Below are 23,852 nucleotides of genomic sequence, written 5' to 3'. Positions count from 1 at the left end.
TCTAAATTTAGATATGCTACTCAATCAGAATGTGATTACTCTTTATTGTTTTTAAAGAGCTAAGAACAAAATTCTCTATTTGCTTTAGCATAAAAGTCTCACACAGATTCCTCAAAGTCATATTTTGGGGTCTCTTTTCTTCCTTGGATTCTCTTGCGTAGTTAGTTACTTAGAATTTCTTTGTGTGTAAAATGTCTCAAAGGAAACCATAACAGCACATTCAAAATTGCAGTAGCCCTGACCATGATGTCAGCATCACTTTACACATTCATTGAATAATATTGGTTTGTATATCCTCATTTAATTTTATTATTTAATTATTTTTTTGGTCTAGCCTCATTTTATAGATAAATGAAAGTTGGTAAAGAGGGATTAGGGAAAGGATAAAAGCACAACATTAGAAAGCAAGATAGGCACAAAATGTCAGAATAGGGCTAAAAGACCCAGTACAGGAAAGATGGCTACTGAGCTATGGTTGGAGCTATGCCATGTTTTTTCCAAAAACATTAAAATTATGGTAATAGCTCATGGTGGATAGAGAAGAAGAGTGCATTTAAATTGGGTGTGACTTCAGGGAGTTCATCAGTGATAAAATGTTATGCTTTTGCCTTTAGGTTGGCAATTCTTCTGTCAGCTTCCTATATACCTGCCAGCATATGGGTTATTTAATTTTATTTAAAAAGTCCATTTCCTCTCTGTTGAGGTCACATATTAATGCTAAGAAGAACCAACCAGGTAGAGAAAAAGGTAGATGTGTCATATTTGGGATTATATATTTTTAAATAAGATTTTGGAAATCTTGGATTTGGAAAGACTCTTTCTTTTCTTTCTTTCTTTCTTTCTTTCTTTCTTTCTTTCTTTCTTTCTTTCTTTCTTCTTTCTTTCTTCTTTCTTTCTTTCTTTCTTTCTTTCTTTCTTTCTTTCTTTCTTTCTTCTTTCTTTCTTTCTTTTTCTCTTTTTTCAAGATTTTATTTATTTACTGATGAGAGACACACACAGAGAGAGGCAGAGACAGAGGCAGAGAGAAGCAGGCTCCCTGCATGGAGCCTGCTGTGGGACTCGATCCCGGGACTCTAGGATCATGCCCTGGGCCGAAGGCAGACGCTCAACTGCTGAGCCACCCAAGTGTCCCAAGACCTTTCTTTCTAAAAGGTGCAGCCAGTATCTCAATGCTACCTACTCACTGCTGTGAGGGAACGTGAGGTCTCTATAGTTGTAGATAACTCCTTGCCATGTTAATAAGCAAACAAAAATTCTATTTTCCTACTACCAAAAAACGTGCAGTAGAAAAAGTCAAAAGCAAATATAAAATTTTATTATTAAGTAATTCATTTCAGATATCTTGAGCTCAAGGGAATTAAATTAAATCACACAGTAACATAATTTTGTGCCTGGATATAGAGACCACATGGTAAGATACACATTCCTTTCTTTGAAAATCAAAAACCTGTGGAGGATGTGGAACCATATGAGATCCTGGATATCCAGAGGGGGAGAATCAAAGCTCTGTATTTCCTTTATTCTATCAGTTCTTCTTACTTTCAGTTTTTTTCTCCTTAAGAATGGCTCTCATGCAAAACCAAGGGACATTAGAACACAGGTTGTATATGGACCATTATGTCTTCCATTGTCTGATTTTTTAAAAAGTCTCATGTATGTTGTTAAAGCAAGAAAACTCCCAAAATTAATTCCAGTGATTACTTTAAGGTAGTTTTGAAAGCACTGCTATAAGTCCTCTGAACTTACACAGGTTCCCCCATAGACATATGTCATCAGTTGTCTGAATTCCATTTAGATTATATTTCTGAGAACTGAACATTCACTGACAAGAACATGTGTGCTAAATGCAAATATTTGATTTAAAGGTAGGATTTAGCAGGATTTGCTGTGTCTATTATGCAGGAGATTGCTGTAGCCTTATTACTTGTGAGATGGTTTGGGGGCATACCTTTTAAAAATCAATCAAGAGCCTTTTGATAAAGGACCTAGGTAATGTCATCTGCTTTTCAGGTATTCAGTTGGTATGCACATTTCTTGGATATAACTTGGACCTTATGAATTACATCATCTCAGACCACTTTTTACCAATGAGAATTGTTCTAGTTTTCAAATAAATAAAAGTATTTTACTTATAAGGAAAAATTATGGTGAGATGTGAAATGTGGAAATACCGTAGCAAAGAATTAACTTTTAGACTAGGTATGTTTCTTTGTAATTCTTCATCAAACACTAATTATAAGAGAACCCCATGTAAAGTATGGCTCTAACCAGATGGTTTTAAGTATTTCAAGTGGCATGAGTGAAATTTTGTTGTATCTATGTACCGTTTTTGGTTAAACATAAATATGGAGTGATCTATCTGAATTCGTACAAATGACTCAGAAGCTAAGAAATATCTCTTTAATTAAGATAAATAAATTTAAAGAAGTTAGATGATTTTAGGCATGTTTAGACTCCTCAGTCACTGTTCACAAGAGAAAATACAGATATTGATATATCAGTTCCCTCCAAATACGTGAACTATCCAAGATGAACTAACATTGAAGACCTTTCCTTTGTAGTTAGTTTCTGATGTCTAGATTCATCTCTTGTGCTGGGCTACTGCAGAGGCTGGTCTGGATCTTGTGCTTGTTTAGGGGAAGAAGCCAAGGGACACTGTACTGTACTCTGTTTTTCTGAATAACCAGAAAACATTATAAACAAAAAGAAACATTAGAATTCAATTTCATTTTTTTCTTATTTTTAAAAAAAGATTTTATTTATTTATTCATGAGAGACACACACACACACAGAGGCAGAGACATAGACAGAGGGAGAAGCAGGCTCCCTCTGGGGAGCCTGAAATGGGACTCCATCCCAGGACCCTGGGATCACAACCTGAGCCAACGGCAGACACTCAACCACTGAGCCACTCAGGTGCTCCCAATTTTTTTCTTTTTAAATTCGTATTTAATTCTAGTTAGTTAACATACAGTACAATATTGGTTTCAGGAGTAGAATTTCAGTGATTCATCACTTACATGCAACACCCAGTGCTCATCATAACAAGTGACCTCCTTAATACCCATCACCCATCTAGCCCATCCCCCACCCACCTCCCTCCATCAACCCTCAGTTTGTTCTCTGTCCTTAAGAGTCTCTTATGGTTTGTTACCCTCTTCCCCCCTCCCATATGTTCATCTGTTTTGTTTCTTAAATTCCACATATGAGTGAAATCTTATGGTATTTGTCTTTCTCTGACTGACTTACTTCATTAGCAGAATAATATACTGTAGCTCCATCCATGTCATTGCAAATATCAAGATTTCATTCTTTTTGGTGGCTGAGTAATATTCCATTGTATGTATGTGTGTGTGTACGTGTGTGTATATATGTATAACACACCTCTTCTCTATCCATTCATTAGTCGATGGACATTTGAGCTCTCTCCATAGTTTGGATATTGTTAATAATGCTGCTATAAACATTGGGGTGTATGTACTCCTTCAAATCTGTATTTTTGTATCCTTTGGATAAATACCTAGTGGTGCAATTACTGAATTTTGGGTGGTGTTATTTTTAACTTTTTGAGGAACCTCCATACTGTTTTCCAAAGTGGCTGCACCAGTTTGCATTCCTACCAATAGCACAGAGGGTTTCCCTTTCTCTGCATCCTCTCCAACGACCTGTTGTTTTCTGTGTTGTTAATTTTAGCCATTTTGACAGGTGTGAGGTGGTATCTCATTGTGATTTTCATCTGTATTTCCCTGATGATGAGGGATATTGAGCATCTTTTCATGTGTATGTTATCCATCTATACACCTTCTTTGGAAAATTGTCTATTCATGTCTTCTGCCCATTTCTTAACTGGATTATTTGTGTTTTGGGTGTTGAGTTTGATAAGTTCTTCATAGATTTTGGATAATACTAGTCCTTTATCTGATACGTCATTTGCAAATATCTTCCCCTTTAGTTTTGTTGATTGTTTCCTTTGCAGAAGGTTTTTATCTTGATGAAGTCCCAATAGTTCATTTTTGCTTTTGTTTCCCTTGCATCTGGTGATGTGTGTAGTAAGAAGTTGCTGCAGCCAAGGTCAGAGAGTTTGCTGCTTATGTTCTCCTCTAGGATGTTGATGGTTCCTGGTCTTAAATTTAGATGGTTCCCTGTCTTTCATCCATTTTGAACTTATTTTTGTGTACGGTGTAAAAATGTGGTCCAGTTTCATTCTTCTGCATGCTGCTATCCAGTTTTCCCAACACCATTTGTTGAAGAGACTCTTTTTTCCATTGGATATTCCTTCCTGCTTTGTCAAAGATCAGCTGATCATAGAGCTGTGGGACCATTCTGCATTTTCTATTCTGTTCCATTGATCTATATGTCTTTTTTGTGCCAGTACATATTGCTTTGATGACTATAGCTTTGTAATATAGCTTGAAGTCTGGAATCGTGATCCCTCCAACTTTGCTTCTCTTTTCAGGGTAACTTTGACTATTCAGGGTCTTTTGTGGTTCTATACAAATTTTAGGATTGTTCTCTCTCTGTGAAAAATGCTTGTGATATTTTGATAGGGATTGGATTGAATGTAGATTAGTTTAAGTGGTATTGATATTTTAACAATGTTTGTTCTTCCAGTTTTTAAACATGGGATGTTTTTCCATTTCTTTGTGTCTTCTTCAATTTCTTTCATAAATTATTCTGTAGTTTTCAGAGTATAGGTATTTTACCTCTTTGGTTAGGTTTATTCCTAGGTATCCTACAGTTTTTGGTCAAATTTTATTTTAATAATACAAGGGGCCTAAGAAAGATGCTAACAGTGTAGCTCCTTGGATTATTTTATGCAAATCCACACTGATGGAGTTGCTTTTTAGACACAGCTTTGCTGATGTTGACAGTCTTTTCTCCTCCTTTAGAGCTTTCAGTGGGCCTCCCTTTGTGATCAGGTCCTCTAATTTTTAAGAGTGATTGTCTTTCTTCTTTTCCAAGTAGTCAAGTAATTACTGGAAAAGAGCATATGGGTATCTACACCTGTAATGTTTAGAAAATGCTTTAGGGATTTCATGAATAATAACAGTGGGATTTTGACTTTATTCTTTGACAAATTGATATTTCTGTGTGGATTTGTATTTCTTTAAAGGCAAATGTTCTAGCCACCAAAAGCCCTAGTGTTTATTGCCAATGATTTTTGAACACCAAATTTCTATTTTAATTAAGCCCTTCCTTACTTGGAAAAATTAGTATTTTTGTTTTTTGTTTTATGTCAATATATATTTAGAACCATTTGGAGTGGTGAGATGTGGTTAAGTGGCATGTATGCTAAATGATATTTAGTATTCTCCATCTACTTTGGTCAAATTTGTATGTGCATGTACATGTATATAATAAAAATGTATATAAAATTTTTTCTACTTTGTCAGAAATATGTTTTCAAAGCATTTTCTTTTCATTTCACAGCCTAATTGTCTTTGGGTTTATTAGTGCTTCTAATAGCTTATTCAGGTTTTTCATAAAGTTGAAAAATAGAATGCAGTTGAATAAAGGTAATAGTTCTAAGGTGTGTTCCATGATTATTTTTGCTAAGGAAAAATGAAAAGTAGAATTTGGTAGAGCAGAGTAATGTAGTAAGTAGATGTTTAGTTGATGGCAAACTATTGCTAAGGGGACATTGTGAATTAGGATAGAAAGATAAAAGGAGAGTGGGCAAGAATCCACATGTTTATCCTTTATTGATACCACTTACTCTGTATCCCTCTCAATTTATTTTCAAATATTTATTTAGTTCTTCCTATGTTTTAGGCATTGTGCTTTTTGGTCTCTGGTCACCCTCTGACTTCTTCCATCATAAACTTGATTTGTGACTAAGTCACCCCCTTGCCTTTCTATTTGATTTTTCTCATTCTCATTTTGTTAACATTGGCATAGTACTGCTTTTGTTGTTTTACTCTGTGTGCTCCATGGTGGTCATTAAAAAATTATACAAAAAGCTTTGTGCAATGGTATGAGAACAGATACTTAAATCTTTTTCCAGGCACTCTAGAGGTTAGGAAGGTTGCCTTGAAGGTAGATCTGACAAATAGCAGTATGTCCATATAATAAATTTGTAGTTTCAGATAAAGTAGCAAATGAGGTGTAGTGACAAAAGCCATTGACTTGGAAACCAGAATTCCTGAGATATATAGGATTAATTATTGCCACTCTTTGGTATTGAAAAGGTCTGTAATATTTTTTTAGCCTCACTTTCATCCTCTATAGAATGAAAGAGCATAATTATTTGGTTACTAGGGTCCTTCCCATTATAAAATTAGTTCTATTATTTTAAGAGTACAACCTTAATTAGGGAGTTGGACATGTGTTACCTATTCATTTGGTGGATCAGGAACTTATCTAAATTAATTTATAAAATGTAAGTTAGTAGTATTACACAAGACTCCCTAAGGTTATCGGTTTAATTAACTTTTTAGAATCTGGGCATCACTACACAGTATAACTACTAAAATTTTCAGGACTCATTAGCAGAATGCACATGTATTTTTGAACACTATTAAGAAAAGTATGTAACTGTCCTCATGATTATATCTCAGTATCTATAAGAAATAAACTTTCCTGGAGTCATTTAAACTCACTTCCTTGTTTTAATTTTCTCAAAAGATAAAGAGAGTTATATGTCAATTTCTTTTATGTAACAACCACTTATTGTTATTGATAGCCTCCTTCACATTCCATGAAGTCACACCTTTGGCTCTCCTCTAGAATAAATAATATTTTTAAAAAATTGTATTTGCCAACTTAAGGGATTTTCAGTGAAGCTAAATAATCTAAAATGAATGTTTTGAGTAATTGTTACTTGGTGAACTTCACTATATCACAGGGCATAAAACAGAAATATGATCTCCTTAATCTTGATTCTATTTTCTACATGTTCCATAACTTCCTCCATCAATACAACCAAAGCAGCTGAAAGTTAGAAAACTGTGGTACTTGTCTTCAAATCCCTTTGCACTTAGGTAGTGGGTGTGAAAACAGAAATGTAAGAAACAGAACATGTGTGATATATGAATCAAAGTGTAGAGGCTATTTGGTGTGAAACAATGTGATCCTTGTAGCTCCTGCTAATGCATCATTCAGCAAATGCCTGAAGAAGACAGAGTTTTCAATGGCAAAAACAGTCTCCTGGAAATAGACCCTTCATTCAGTCCCTTGCATGAAACTTTATTGGATGAAAACAAAGAAATATCTTTATCTTATGAACTTAAAATGGGTGTCTGTAATTGGATACATAACAAATACATGGAAATAAATTTGTTCACATCATTACCTGTATTCTGCAAAACTAGCTGCTTTCTATTTCAGTTAAAATTCTTAACAAGTGAAGGTGTCACATGTAACACATGGAAACAAACAAATGTGGGGAAGGTATATTTTTTGAAGGGTGTAACTATGGGGTTTTCCTGACCCCATATTTTAAGTCCCCAAATATGATTGTAGTAATTAGGTAGAGTTCACACAGCCACGGACATCTGAATATAAATACTTAGAAACATTCTTTAATCCAGAACTCCATGATATATGATGATATATGTAATATATCATCCATGATATAAGTAATCTTTGAGAATGACCAATGAAATAGAATTCTATTCAGTTAACCTAAGTATTATTAAATACCAACCTAGAGAACAAATGTTGCAGACCTCAAGTCATTTTATTCAGGAATTGGTGAAAATAGATATGGGCAAGAAAGAGTATGGATAAGAGAATTGTTCAATTCTGGTCTCACACAGGTATTTATGATCTTCTGTGTGTTCTTGATTTTGCTTATCTCATGTTCTTTTGTGCTTTTTTTCTTTGTTTCAGTGGCTTTGTTTCTTCTTTTTAAAGATTATATTTATTTATTTTTGAGAGAGAGAGAGAGAGAATATGAGTGAGAATGAGCAGGGAGGAATGGTAGAGGGAGAGGGAGTAGCAGACTCTCCACTGAGCAGGGAATCAGACTTGGGCTCCATCCCAGGACCCTGGTATCAGGACCTGAGCTGAAGGCAGATGCTTAACCGACTGAGTCACCCAGGTGCCCCTAGTAGCCTTGTTTCTATTTTCAGAAAATACTTTGTCCATACTACTGCAATTGCTCTAAGATCTCTAAATATTGATTACACCATTACTATGAAAGTTTTTATTTTTTTTTTCCCCTTTGGAAGTCCTGTGGAATGTTTTGAGCCATTTATTACACCAGCATTGACTTCCTTCATTTGTTCAGTACTACAGGTCAACTTTCTAACTGGAGAGTCTGTTCTCTGATCATATACCTCTGCTGGGATTGGAAGGAGTGAGGTATCAGAATGTTTTACTGCTCTTGATTCCTGATTGGGGCCAGAGTTGAGAATGCATCCTTCTGTGGATGGCCACATGACACAAACTGTAATTCAGTTAAATAAGTCCAAACTCTCTGTTGTCCCCCATTCTCATTCCCCATCTATAGAAATTCAGAAATATTACTTCATATGAGTTTCACCACTTCTGGTCCCCTGACTTTTCAACCTTCTTCCCCATTGCCAGGCCCATGAACTAACAAGTCTATACCTGTTTACATCATTTTTTTTTTTTTGCATTTATGTTTCACTTCCTTTTCCTGGAGATATTTTCCTGGGGATATATTTATGTTTCCTCTAAATAGATCTTTTGCTCATTCACAGAGCCTTTTCAGTTTCCCCTTCATTATTCTATCCACAGGCTGGTTGCAGTGTGGACAGGGGATAGAAACTCTGTTGGAATGTGTTTTTGCTTTCTACTAATTATGTGTGGCTTGAACTTGGAGTGTGGTCTAATCTAATGCTGAAGCCATGGGTCCAATGTGGATTAATTCTTACCCTTGTTGATTTTGTTGTTTTGGGTGGGTGAGGAGGAGATTTGGAAATGATCACATTGTTCTCCAAACCCCCAGTGTTGATATTTTTAATTATGGTATCATGAGAACTTGTAAATATTTTGAAGACTACATGGTATCATGTATGTAAAGGTTCAAACACTCCATCTAGAATATAGTTGCTCATTAGATGAACGAAGATTAGTTTTCTTCTGTCTTATAGGGGACTTTCTGAGGACATGTTTTATAAACTGTGTGGATTTTATCATTGGTGTTTGTTATTATTACCCATACATGTGTTTATTTCCACCAGGACCAGAATTCTGCTTCTCACTTTTGGTGAAGTTCAAGCCCTGATTCCTTTTTATAGAAGAGTTGTTCCATTAGGATTTTCAACAGTGATGTCAAAAAAAAAAAATAGAATAACACTTTAGAGACAGCACATGACTGGGACATGCTATATCTTTTATGAACATCAGAAAAGCTTGCAGTTAGAATGCCTCAAAATTTTAATCTTAGATTTACCTCTGAGCAGCTGTGCATATTTGAGTATATGTGTTTGTATAAGCTTTCTTGAACTTTTTAAAAACAATGTTGCATATAACATGAGCAAAGGAGCAAAAAATACTTACCCTCATGTTTCTTTTGTTATCTTGTGATTGAGAATTTATAGTGATGACTGGCTAACCCTACAAATTTAAAAATGAGATGCTATGACTAATACATGTTAAAAGATTCATTGGAATGATCTGATTTCGAGGTGCTTTTGTATATAATGGAAAAGTAGGAAGATTTAGTAGAGAAACAAGAATTTTATTTCATTTTTATATATTTAATTCACTAAAATCTTATACTAAACTGAGAGTTCATCTAAAAAAATTGTTTACTCTTGTTACTCTCCCTTTGTAAGTTTGGTTTTACTGTAAGAGCCTCTAACCTTCAATAACATTTATATTAGTCTAATACTATTATATGACCACAATATTAATTACTATTTTATGATAGATTATAACAGTAAAGTACAATAGTTGTTACTATGTTAGATTAATATAATATTTATAGTAGTAAAATATATAAAATGTATAAGTATATTTTAAGTATTTATGATAATAAATATAATATGTTTTATATTGGCCTTTTATTGTAATGAAATATATGTATATATATCTCATAGATATGTATCGGTCTTTACCATGTGACTCTAAGCTCTTTGAGGATACAAATTGTGTCTGTATGTTCTGGGTCAGTATGCTGCCCTTAATGGATAGTCCTTAAGTTTCTATTCCTTAGACACATTTCTTATATCAGGTCCTTGAAATATGAATAGACCTCCCCCCAAAAAGTGTTCTGTGTCAGATAAGTTTTATAAATTGTATGTTAGAAAAGAGAGTAAATAGGTTTCTTTAATGGCAGGACTTAAGGCCTTTGATTGGGTCATGTGTACCGTGAATCACGCAGGGAAGTTTTATCATGAATGATTGCATTTATTCTTTCAGCATGTTTTTTGTGTCTTAAATGTGTAAGGCAGCGTTCCCATTTATTCAGGCTTAACCAGAGAACAAGAAGTTGAGGTCTCTTCTCCATGCAGTTCTCCACTGACACAGTATTTTTTCATCATTATTATTTTTAACTTTATTTTATTAACTTTATTAAATACATTTTATTTATTTTATTAACTTTATTAAATAAAAATATTTATTAAATAAAATATTTATTTATTAAAATAAATTTTATTTTTTACTTTAAAGATTTTATTTATTTATTCATGAGAGGAGAGAGAGGCAGAGACATAGGCAGAGGGGGAAGCAGGTGCCCCACAGGAAGCCTGATGCAGGACTTGATCCTGGAACTCCGGAATCCTGCTCTGAGCCAAAGGCTCAACCACTGAGCCACACAAGTGTCCCTAAAAAAATGTTAAATTTGAGTATACTTGACACACAATGTTATATTAGTTTCAGTTGTATAACATAGTGACTCAGTATCTTTATTATGTTATGCTGTGCTCACCACAAATGTGGCTACCGTCTGTCACCATGCACACGGTATATTTTTCCAAGGAATATCTCCTCAGAATATCTATTACTCTTCCCTGAATATTTTTAAATTATTATTATATCCAATGCTATGTATTTCTTCCTTCCTCTGCTTCTGTTTTCATTCCTATTTAGAGATACCTGGATGCCCAATCACTACTATGAATGCTGAGAGCAGATATTTATTGGGAACTCATATACTAGTTATTGTAAATAAACCAACATTGTGTTCCCTAAATAAAATGACAAGGCAAAATGATACAACCCTATTTAGCTGCGACATTACTTTTGTCCTAATTGAATTTTCCATTATTTATCATTTTATTTCTAAACTTCCACTAAGCTTAACATTTACACATTGGATTATTTCCCTGGGTATGTATTTTCTTTTAGGTTTCCAGTCACTGCAGAATTACAGGAATGCTAGACAATTAAGGGTTTGATTATTTTGGTGCTGGATCATTTTAAATGGTTTTGTGTTCCAAAACCAAGTAGTGGCTGAGAATAGAGACAAATTGCATGGCTTATTTGGAATCTTGAAAAGTCCCACAAAGGAACTATTGCTTGAAAAGGATATAGAACCGAGAGGAGAGGCACTACACCAAGATGTTTCATCACCAGAGAGAGAAACAAGTTCCAAACAGTGGCGGTCCACAGAGAGCTGTTGATGGCCATTGTGTCAAAGTTCTCATTCTTACTTTTCATTGACAGGGAGCTGGCATGCATCTCAGCTGTGTCAGGAAATGTGTTTTTGACATTTGAGAGGTGAGAAGAGAGCCAGGAAGGAGACATTGGGACCTTTTAAATGATTACACAACTTAAGCCAGGTTCTTATTCTGTAGAAATAGTCATATCGAGTTATAAGTATGAAAATTTGGCTCTACTGTTTTATAGTCTCTAAAGAGCTTAACATTTCATCTTATTTTAAATAGCAACAATAATGTACTTCACCTGCATTTAGCATTATAAAGTAGATATTTAATGGAATTAAGTAACTGGAGCTTTATCCTCTGATATAGCTTTTCATAATTATAAAAAGCTTTATGGTTACTATTTTGGAACTATTTTACTTTCATATCAGCAGTACTTGGCCAGTTAAGAAGACAAACTGTGCCCTTATCCCTTTACTTCCAGATTCAACACAGTGTTGTGGAATGAAAAAGTAAGTATAATTCTGTTGAGATTGGGTGTTATTTTAAGTTTAGTTTATAAGTTAATTAAAACTGCTTCAGATTTAGGTCAGGCTATCATGCTTTTGTTGTTGTGCGGTAATATCTGCTTCTTGCTCTGTAAAGGGTTATGGAGCTAGTACAAGTAATCCCTCTTGCTCTCTCTTCATGCTCTGTGCTCAGGATATAAACAAGACAAGTGTGCTGATTCAAGAAAAGCATTTTTTTTTTTTTTCCAAAAAGGCTGGTGTCTGGTCTGCCTCATATGGACCTCCCAAAATAGTGGCCACAATTTTGTTTGGTCACAACAGGCTGGGAAATTCTTCTCCCTAACAAGACACGAAGGCAGCATATGACAGTAGGCTCTTAAGTTCAGCAAAAGACTGGTTAAAGATGAATTGAATTCATACTAGACAGTTTTCTAAACAACTGAATTCAACTTTTAAGTTAAAACAAAACAAAACAGCAAACTGTCTGCTATTTACCTGCTCATTCATTGGCATATTGTTGGGGAACAGGGTCATACAAGACCCCCTCCTGTCATCATCCTGGCTTTGAGTCTTCACTTCCATGATCTGTACTGGCCCACACATCTTACAGACCCACATGCTGATCACTTCCTTGAACCCGAGCCCATATCCTCATTGCAGAGTGCTTTGTTTATGTCTGCAATTGCTCAAATGCCATCTGTGAAGCATCGAGCTATTGTGCCTGTATTTCTACTGGCTCTCGTTATTTCTCTTCCTATTTTCTATGGCACAAATAAGTGCAATTTTTGGGAAGCAGATGTTTTTTCAGTGTGAATGATTCTGCTAACACTTAGCAAAAATCTATCTACTGCAAAAGGCCTTTTGCACTTGGTATAAGTCGGATTTCAGTGACCTCCCTCAATTTGGGCAGGAAGTTAGGTTTTTATTTGTATATTATCTAGAAGGAAATTTCTTTCTTATATATCTCACAAAATTTTGTTTCTCAAAATGTGTCCTGCCTCTTGGTACTAAATCCTCAGTAGAGGGGATTAAAATTGTCCTGCTTGTTTTCTAGGTGGTGGTTTTGCTAGGAGGGGGAAACTTGTATTTCTAGCAGGAAGCTGGTCCTTAGGAACTACTTCAGAGTTTCCTAAAGATTACTGTTGTTAAATTAAACTACAGTGAGATGCCACCTTATGCCAGTCAGAATGAGTAAAATTATCAAGATAGGAAACAACAAATGTTGGTAAAGATGTGGAGAAAAGGGAACCCTCTTACACTGTTGGTGGGAATGCAAACCAGTGTGGCCGCTCTGGAAAAGGTTCCTCAAGAAGTTAAAAATAGAGCTACCTATGACCCAGCAATTGCACTACTAGGTATTTACCAAAAAGATACAAAAATACAGATTCCAAAGGAGCACCTGAACCCCAATGCTCATAGCACCAGTGTCCACAATACCCAAACTTTGGAAAAAGCTGAGGTATCCATCAACAGATAAATGGATGAAGAAGATGTAGATACATACATACATACATACATACATACATACATACTAGGGAATATTACCCAGACATCAAAAAGGATGAATACTTGCCATTTACATTGGTGTGGATGGAACTGGAGGGTATTTTTTTTTTATTTTTATTTTTTTGGAACTGGACGGTATTACGCAGAGTGAAATAAGTCAAACATAGAAAGACAATTATCATATAGTTTTACTCATATGTGGAATATAAGAAACAGCAGAGAGGACCATAGGGTAAGGGAGGGAAAACTGAAGGGGAAGTCCTCAGGGAGAAAAACCAGGAGAGACTCTTAACTATAGGAAAAAAAAACTGAGGGTTGCTGGAGGTGAAGTGGGTGGAAGGATGGGGTAATTGAGTGATGGGCATTAAGTAGGGCACGTGATGTGATGAGCACTGGGTGTTCGATGGAACTGATAAATTATTGAATGGTAAATCTGAAAAAAAAGATTACTGTTGTTACTTGAAGGGTAACAGTGGGGTAAATATTGGCAATGTTTTTTTGTACACTGGAGATAGTGTTGGTGATACATAGGGACAACTGGGTAATACTTAAAATACAGAGAACTGTGCATGACATGTAGTATATGCTATGTAATTATTACTGTTGCTGTTTGTATCTCTGAGCTTATAATGGAACTACTTATGTAATAACCAGGGAACATGTATTTCCTCCTAAATAGGCTTATCACAGAACTCAAGGAAACAATTAATGTTACCCCTGTCAGAACTTCATCTTGCCAATTATAAGACTCTTTCTAATGAGAAGAATCTTCCCCTAAAATTTTTCTTCTATGTAATTCTTAGAAGTTATTTGTTTGCCATTTTTATTCACAGAAGATTTTCTCATTAGATGTGGCTTGAATCTCTCAAGATACAGAGGTGGTAGTGGAAGGAATATGTGCCTGCTTTAGGTCACTCTCTTTTATCTGTTATGAAACAAGGTAATATTTCAAATAGGCACAACAGATAAAGGAACAATGGCACAAATGGGCTGATGTTTTATATGAGTCAGTGGCAACTTGAAAGGTTTATTGTGACATAGCTAATATAGGCCTGGATTCAGAGTCTGAAGATCTAAGGATTGTTTCTAGCTTGAGCTTTGTATTAGTCACTTAACCTTTGTTTCTCTCCCTTAAGAAGAGTATAAAATTACTAACCCAAACCAAGAAGGGACAGAGGAATAGTTAATTATGTAGGGGTTTTGAGTATAGAAATTCTCAGAAAACGTACTCTTTAATTACTACAGTTTCCCTATAGTACTTGAAAAATGTTAATCTTTTCCTTGTTCTCCAAAGTTCTGGATTGTGTTCTGTTGGACCCCATCAATTATGATCCTACATCTTCAAAAAAAAAAAAAAAAAAACTTCAACATGAATATTATGAGGTGACAAGGTAATGAAAGCAGATAAAGCCTGCTTCTAGTCAAAAAGTTTTTTTTTTTTAACTTAACTGTTTTGGTTTTGATTAGAGTTTAATAATGCCCTTTGCAATTATACATAGGGTAATAAATAACTGATATTTATGTGACATTTTATTGTTTTGTAAATGCTGGCACATGTTATCTCACTTAAACATCACAACAACTTTATGTGAAATTGCCTGAGGAATTTGCATTTCAGAGCTATTAAGTGGCTTGCCCAAGGACACACAGCTGGCAAGAGGTAGACCAAACCATGGACTTTCCAGCTTTAACTCCAGTGTTTTCTCCAAAATCTACCACAGCTTTATCAAAGACAGAAATACATTGTCCCTTAGACTTGTATCCCTCAGACCTGAATATTCTGATCAATATGTGCCATACTAAGACAAAACATAGTGAAATTGATGATAAAATAATGGCTTGGTCTTCAGGCAATCATCCCAACCACCCCTACCCTCAGTTCCCCCAAACCCCAAACTTTCTGTTTATCTTTAATAGGCAAATACCCTAATTCTTAATTTACTTGAACATTTTGTGGATAATGTCCTCATGCAATATAAAATATGAATTCTTGTTTTTTTAACTCAGTCTAGAATTGGCACTTTTCACATGATGTTCTCATGTATCACAAAACAAATGCTCAAACATTTTGAAGTGGAGGAGTGATTTGAATTATAACACAGCTGGCAAAGCTGTAGGCATCATTGGTAATTAAGCCCAATTTGACATGTTTATCCTTTAGTGCAAACAATGTTACCTGATCCAGTTTCCTTAATTCTTGATATTTTACTATGTTTCACCTCTTTAGTCTATGTGCTGGTATTGATGATTAAACCTTGGTTCTTTAAACTGGGGGATATTCTACATAGCTATCTCATTTGTTTTAGATGTTTACCTAGAGTTACCACATTCATTGTTTCTGTGAGCTCTGTCAATAGAAAGAAATTAAATGGCTGCCAAGAAGTCATCTTTGCTCTGTGCTTGATGATTTTCTTTTCTCTTTCTGACTTTAGCCTTCTAGAAGTGCTATCATAGCAACATTAAGTGACTTTTAGGAAAATACATCAATTCCAGGCCTGCCAGCCTTCATACAATGGATTTTCCTTTCTGGTTTGGCTTTAAGTCTTTAATGTACATCACACATTTCTGAGCTGACAGGCAGTTCTGGCTTAGCCCTTATCAGAACATCCATTGTACTGCATTGTAATTGGCTGTTTGCTTATTGGTTTCTTTCTCTAAACTACAAACTCTTGTAGGAAGAAGACTTTATTTTGTTGGAATCCCACCCCACTACCCCTGTTCATAGAAGGGGTGTCTGGCACATAGCGCAAGCTATTCATTAAATGTTTAGTGAATAAATGAATGAATTCAAGTCAATTAAGACAGCATCCCTGTTTTTCCAGTCTCTGACTATTCTCCTTGGGTATGGTGCTAGTATCCACGTAAAAAATGGAGACAATGATAGTATTATTCTCAGAGACCACTGTAAGAGTTAATTAGACAATTCATTTGGATGTTTTATACTGTAAAGTACTCTTCAAATGATGATTATGCTAATTACCACAGCTTTGTATCTGCAATGTTTTATTTCCGATAATTATATCATAACTACTTTTTTGCTTTAGTTCAGGTCTGTTTTATTGCAATAGTAATGTAAGTTAGCCTCAATGCTTCAATTCCTGCTCTTTATTCCACATGGCAACTAGATTAACCATTGAAAATATAAGATAGGATTGCCAGTCTTCACTTCACATCCTTCAACCCTTCACCCTTTAAGGGGCTTGTTGTTATCCCCAACTCCCAGGCTAATGCCTGATATCTGTGCTTATAAGCCTCTGGTAGGTGTGTATCCAGTATTGGGAGGCCTCCAAAGAAGACACAAAAACCTTTCATCACATGCTTCCTGATTATCTCCCCAGTCTCCTATCTCACTCCAGCAAGAGCTGGATACATATCCAGGATTGTAGTAGTAAGGAACAGTGGAGAATCCTGCTATGCTCCTTCACACCTCAGGGCCTTTGCATATACTTTCCTTTTCTTCTCAGAAGACAGTTTCCCTCCCCTGCCGGGGCACTCCACCAATGTGTATCCCTTACACTTCAGCTTCACCTTAGACTCATCTTCAAAGTACTTCCCTTTCACCCAGCAGAGGTTTCCTGTCGTTTGATTTCTCATAGCACACTGCATGTAAGAATATCTATACAGTATGCAAGGAATCTGTAATAATTGTTTGCATGTGTGTTCTCTTAACCTGATGATGAGCTTTTTGTGTGGAGCTGAAATGTAATGTCTGTATTCCCTGTACCTAATGCGGCACTTGATACTCCATAACCACTCAATAAACGTTTCTGAAATGAATTATTATACAGCCTTTGTAACTATGATTTTATTGGCAACACTATATTCTGACATATTCTTCTAGTAGAATTTCTGCTGTTGCAAGAATTTTAAAGATTCCCAATGCTCTGTATGTAGATTTCCATCTCAATTGAATTTTTCACTTACTGTAAATTCTCAGGCAATGTGAACATTGAAGAATAAAGTTTCTGATAAATAATGCCTTAAAATTGTTAGGTTAAGTTTTAGAAAGGGAAAAAAATACCTTTGCAAGACTGTTCACAGGTAGGAGCTTTGCAGAGTTCCATGTAAAATACTTATTTATCTATGTAAAACACAGGGAGTTTATGTGCACATGGGACTTTAATTTAAGTAACGAATATATAAAACTATAAGCAAAATTGGAAAATGGGTAACTAGCATGAATAGGCAATTCATAGGAGGGGAACTATCAATGGCTTTCAAGTGTATGAAGAAATGTTTGAATTTACTAGAAATGCAAGAGTTGTGAATTCATATATCAATAACCATCATTCACTTCACTCAGAATGGCAAAAATTAAGAAGGGGGCCATCGGCAAATGTTGGCAAAAGTGTGGGAAGACCTAATTTTTTTGCACTGCTAGTGAAAGCATAGATCTAAGTAGTCATTCTGGAAATCAATCTTATAGGCTTAGCAAAATTAAGTCTATTTCTTACAGTGACATTTGTGGTAGCAGAGAGGTAAAGGAAGCCTAGCTGCCTAATGCAAGTAAACTACATAAGAAATGTGATAGATGTGACCTATTACAATGCAGCAGTTAGAGGCAAGGGCACTGAATGATATACAACAATATAAATCATAACATAATATTGAATGAAGGTAAGATAGAGAATGTGATATGTTTTTAATCTTTCTAATATACTGTTTTTTCTCATGCTTTAATGGTAATGAGGTCATATGATTATAGTCTTTTGTCTTACTTTGTCCTTGCAAGGCAGAAGCTTCTACAGTAATGTTACATAGTTATGTAACATGTTACAAAACTATAGTTATTTCTCTTTTGTTTAAAGATTTATTTATTTGAGAGAGATAGTGAGTGCATGGGCACAGGGACATAGGGGGAGGGGTAAAGGGAGAGAATCTTCAGGCAGACTCCCTGCTGAGCATGGAGGCTAACAAGGGGTTCAATCCCAGGACCCTGAGATTTTGACCTGAGCTGAAACCAAATTTGGACACAACCGACTGAACCACCCAGGCGTCCCAAGCTATAGTTATTTCTTAAAGTACAAAATAATAAAATGAATTTATTTAAAAAATACTAAAGTAGATTTTTTTCTCTACAATATGATTGTGATATGCTATTCTTTCCTTAATATTTAAAAGTATATTTGCCAGATTGCTGCATTTCAAAAAGTATTTTTCTTCTCTCTGAAAGGAATGGAGATCAAAGGACTATGGAAAAATAATTATGAAATATTTAAATGTCTTAGTTTGAGAGTACAAGAGGTTACATGTTTACTTTTTTGTGGCATTTTTTACATATTACTTTGGTAAGTGATTCAATTTCTGTTAAATGTCAGAGAAGGTGCTAAACTAACTATTTTTAACTATCGTGGTGGTAAACTGGAGAGCAAAGATAGGGCATAATGAGTGGAGGATACTACAAAGTAGAGAAGCTGACACATAGTTTTTTGAACAAATCTAGAAGTTTATATATGTCTCACTTTTTGCCATTTATGTTTTTCCAGTGATAAGTTATCATGGATGAGGATGATCCAAAGGTACAAACTTCCAGTTTTTAAATAAAACCATGAGGATGGAATGTATAGCATGATGACTATAGCAATACTGTCTTATATATTTGAAAGTTGCTAAGAGAGTAGATCTTAAAACTTCTCATCCTAAGAAAAGGAAATTGTAACTATATGAGGTGATGGACATTAACTGTACTTATTGTGGCGATCATTTCTCAATATACACAAATATCAAGTCATAATGTTGTATACCTGAAACTAATATAATGTTATAGGTCAATTATATAGCAACAAAAAGAAGTTATGGTTATTTTCAACTAGTCTATTTTATTGACACTGAGATGTACCCAAGGTAAGTCCTGTAAAGTCTCCTTCCTAAATATCTTTCTAATTAATCTCTATTTTACCATAACTTCTTTATTTAACTTCTCCTTTGGTTTACTATACTTTGGTTGACTTCTTTGTTTAACTTCTCCTTTGGTTTACTATAACAGTTTTCTTGTTATAGTAAACTATAATCCAACACTTCTTCCACTTGGCTTCCTGTGCCTAAAATCATATCTTCATCTGGTGAATGCAGTGTTTAATACCCAACTGAAAACAATCCTCCCTCTCTGAAGCTACTTCAGGAAAATTTGGGCCCATCCTGTGTGTTTCCATTGTGTTTAGTAAATGCATCTAGTGTAGCACTTATCTCAGTAGATCATAAACTTTGGTGTAGGAGTCCATCTTCTAAGGAAGAGCCCTTTGTAGACTGGCAGGGCTAGTGCACACATTTAATATGTGTGCCCTTAGAAAATAATCAGGGCAGCCATCTTCCTTGGAAATTAAAAAAAAATTACTAAATGATGGGAACCTTTCTTTGTGAGAACTGAGATACCTATCAATCTACCTACAACACCATAATTTTACCTCTTTATCAGTTCTTTTTTTCTGAAAAAAGAGATCACAATAGATGATGGAGAAGGATATTTTAAATCCTTTTTACCCTCCCTTCCCCCAAATACATTTATGAACCAAATCTACAGATGTGTCTATGTCCAAAGCCTAAAATTACTGATTTACACTGAAGAATACTGTTATTTACACCACAGGTCTTTTACCTTAAAATTAGTTTTATTATAGCAAAATTGGACTGAGGACTTCTAAAGTCACAACCTTCAGTCACAACCATAGATATGCAGAATGGGAGTCAGATGTTTGAAAGTTCCATTGAGTTCTTTTTTAAAATACCATGCTTGTGTTACTTTATAATGAATTTAGATTAAAGGTATAATTGTAGTCATGAAGGAATGTTCTTACTATTACTATGATTTTGAAGTACAAATAACAAAATTGGGGATCAACCCATTAGCTTCTTATACTTTTGTCCTTTTATAACTCCCTTTTGGGTATAAATAAGACATTGTTTTTATGTAATTTGGAAAATTCTCTATAACTTTAATGGGGGAGATTTTTTCTATCATTTGTTTAGACAGAAAGACAAAACTGGTAAATTTAGGATTCCTTTGTGGAAAGTCTCTGTAAATGAAACTAATGAATCTTGATTCAATAAACTTGAATGAATATGTATTTTGTTATAGTTGAATGATCTAAGTATGCTGAAATCAGATGTGCTTTCAAAATACTCCCATAAATGTAAATTCTTAATTATGACCATTTTTTAGGGTATTTATCTGTCTCCTGGTGGTTGTTGCTACTTTGGCCCCTTTTATATGTTTTGGACAGAGAAGGAAACACAATGCTTGCATTCCTGTGGTTGCTATAGTAATGGAAAAACACTACAGCTGTGATTGTAGAGTTGAAGGAAAAGACTGAGGTAATTTCAGCCCTGGAGACTTAGTAAATATTAATTGTGAAGAAGAAAGCTCTTGGTCTCATTCTTTAATAGCTTTTATATGTGTGTGTGTGTATATATATATGTGATATATATATATATATATATATATATATATATATATATATATGCCAGAAGTCATTACACTGAGATAAATTGTGACTCAATGTTACTGCCTCTAATTGCATTCCAAAGGTAGGTTGAAATGTTAACTAAGATTCTAAGCAGTAGGATTTTGTATTCCATTCAATGCAATCTCTGGCTAGAGATGATACTCTGTGACCCAGAAGAAAGAACTATGGTTTGATTTTTAGAAAGAAGAAACGTTGTAGATCCTCTCACAGAACAAAGAAATAATTTTCTCTCAGGTATTTCTTGATTAAACTTTTTCCTGAATAGGTATTCCATTTTAAAGTGCTCTTTGGATGACTCTTGTATACTCCATGCAGACCAGCCTCAGAGAAAGCTCCCTTCTGAATTGCATGGAGCCCAGACACTGTGACCACTCAGGGTAACAAAGACTGAAATCATAGTTGATGCTCAATAAATATTAACTTCTGTCTTTATTGTAGTTATTACTATCATCGTTGTCTTTAAAATAGCAGGTGTTACATTGTTGTTGCTTTAGTTCCAGGGGTAGCAATTTGAAAGGGGATCAGGTTCAGCACTTGATGGAATGAGCTCTGGATGTTATATTATATGTTGGAAAATTGAATTTAAATACAATATTTAAAAAAATAAAGAAGTTGAAGGGGAAAGTCAGGTGTCATAAAGACAGTACAAATGCCAGCTGGGCAGGCAGAAGGACCCGATAGTAGTGAGGAGCCGTGGTGTTTATATTCGTTTTCATTAGCAGATATACATTCACTGAGTGTTTATCGTGTATTGATCACTCTGTAGGAATATGGGTACAAGGAGACATAGAACAACTATCCTTTCTGCCCCAAATGGGCTCACAGAGAATTTTGGATTATATTACTGAGAATTATATAGTAATTGTAATACATTAATATATTATATGTTAATAATAACTTATTATATTATTAAAAATAACTTATTATATTATTAATATATACTAGTATTGGATACTATTCTATCTATGCATTAATATTAATGTGATGCTTTATTATATTTTTATAAATATATATATATATATAGTGTGTGTGTGTGTGTGTGTATAAAATGTTAACTATAGACATACATACATACATACTGTTATTTTACCATAATTTGAGAAGCACTACTCCGGAGGTGTGTATAGGGTACTGTACAAGCACAAAGTAGGTTGAAATTGAATCAGCACTTTATAGAAGCACCACTGAAACTTGGTGATTGGGAAAGGACTCTGGAACCAGGCTACCTAGATTTAAATCCCAACCTTTCCATTTCCTCCCTGTGTAATGCTGGCTGTCATTTAGTGTCTCTGTGTCTCTATTTTCTGTTTTGTAAATTTATTGAGAGCTAGTGTATAGGATGTTATACAGATTGTGCTTGCTATAGATGGAGATGAAATGAATATATGTCTATCTATCAATCTATCTGTCATCTTCTGTGTTAGAATAGTACCTGGCATATAGCAAATGCTGTATATATAGTTGAACAGTTATTGTGATAAAAGTTGGGCCAGTAATACTCTACTGTCAAACAGTTTATTTAACACTAAGTCCTGGGCCTTCTGGTTCCTTGGCTTCGGTGGAACTGTGGAAGAATCCATGGGTCCCATAATGAACATCCTTTTAGAAACAGCGTGTTAAATACATATACATTCGAATCTCACTGGGGTTGCTTTGGAGAATCATTAAACACTGTTAAAAATAATCCTGTTCTCACAGTCTCGGAACAGATTATGTAGAGTTGTACAAATTAGAAGCCATTTAATTAAAAATCATGCTTGCAATTAAGAAAGATTACTGTTGAGACTTTCAAGGTTGTGTGTGTGTGTGTGTGTGTGTGTGTGTGTGTGTGTGTTTAGAGAGAGAGCACGAGGGAGCAGCAGGGAGAACAGAAGGAGAGAGAGAATCTTAGGTAAGCTCCTTGCCTACCATAGAGCCTGACATAGCATTTGATCTCACAACCCAGAAATTATGACCTGAGCCGAAATCAAGAGTCAGATGCTTAACCGACTGAGCCACCCAAGTGTCCTGAGACTTTCAGTTTTAAATATGAATTCATATTTATTTATTTCTAGTGTATCTTTTAAAATATGGCATATCCTTTTCAGTTGGCAGACAGGTAAACATCTTGTTATATCTTGTTACTTTTTTGAGGCACATAAGAACATAAATCTATATTGTAATGGACATTTCCGCAAATATACCCTCTAAGTATGACAGATTATACCTATCCAGTTTGGGGGGTGTAATTCAGGAAAGATAGATGTGCATGTATATGTGTCATTACATTATTGTAGTTATTGCTACTATTGTATTACCCTTATTGGTAGGAACAGTGGACTGGGGTGGGCACCATTCTCACATTCCTGCAAAGCACATATGATTTGATGTGCATTTACTAGTCGTAAGTACCCTTAGGCATTTCAGATTAAAAAAATAAAAAGTGATTCTAGAAGACTGAAGAATATTTGGCCAATGATTCAAGGTCCAGTAAAGCTTAGTAGAGTTATTGCCACTCAGGATTTAATACTTTGTCTTTCAAGTCTCGTAAAATGATTTAGTTTTAATAGATTTTAGAGACATTTATGTCACACTTAATTGATTCCATAAATTCAATTTATACGAGTCTGATTTATAAGGTAGAATGCAAATTTACTTCCCTCTGCAAAGAACTTCAATGGCTCCTAATTACTTATTGGGTAAACTCCAAATCTGTCGGAATTCTTTGCTCCATGATCTGACTCAAGCTACTTCTCAACCTCATTATTACTTTCTTTCTAAATTCATGACCTTCAATTGGAGGAAAAGAAAATGGCACTTATGCCCTCAAGTCCTCCATTTTTTCCAATAAGGACTTTAAAGTCATTAGAGATGCA

The sequence above is a fragment of the Canis lupus genome, chromosome 18 (assembly GCF_048164855.1).
Source record: "Canis lupus baileyi chromosome 18, mCanLup2.hap1, whole genome shotgun sequence".
Taxonomy (NCBI): domain Eukaryota; kingdom Metazoa; phylum Chordata; class Mammalia; order Carnivora; family Canidae; genus Canis; species Canis lupus.
Note: the sequence above shows the minus strand (reverse complement) of the source record.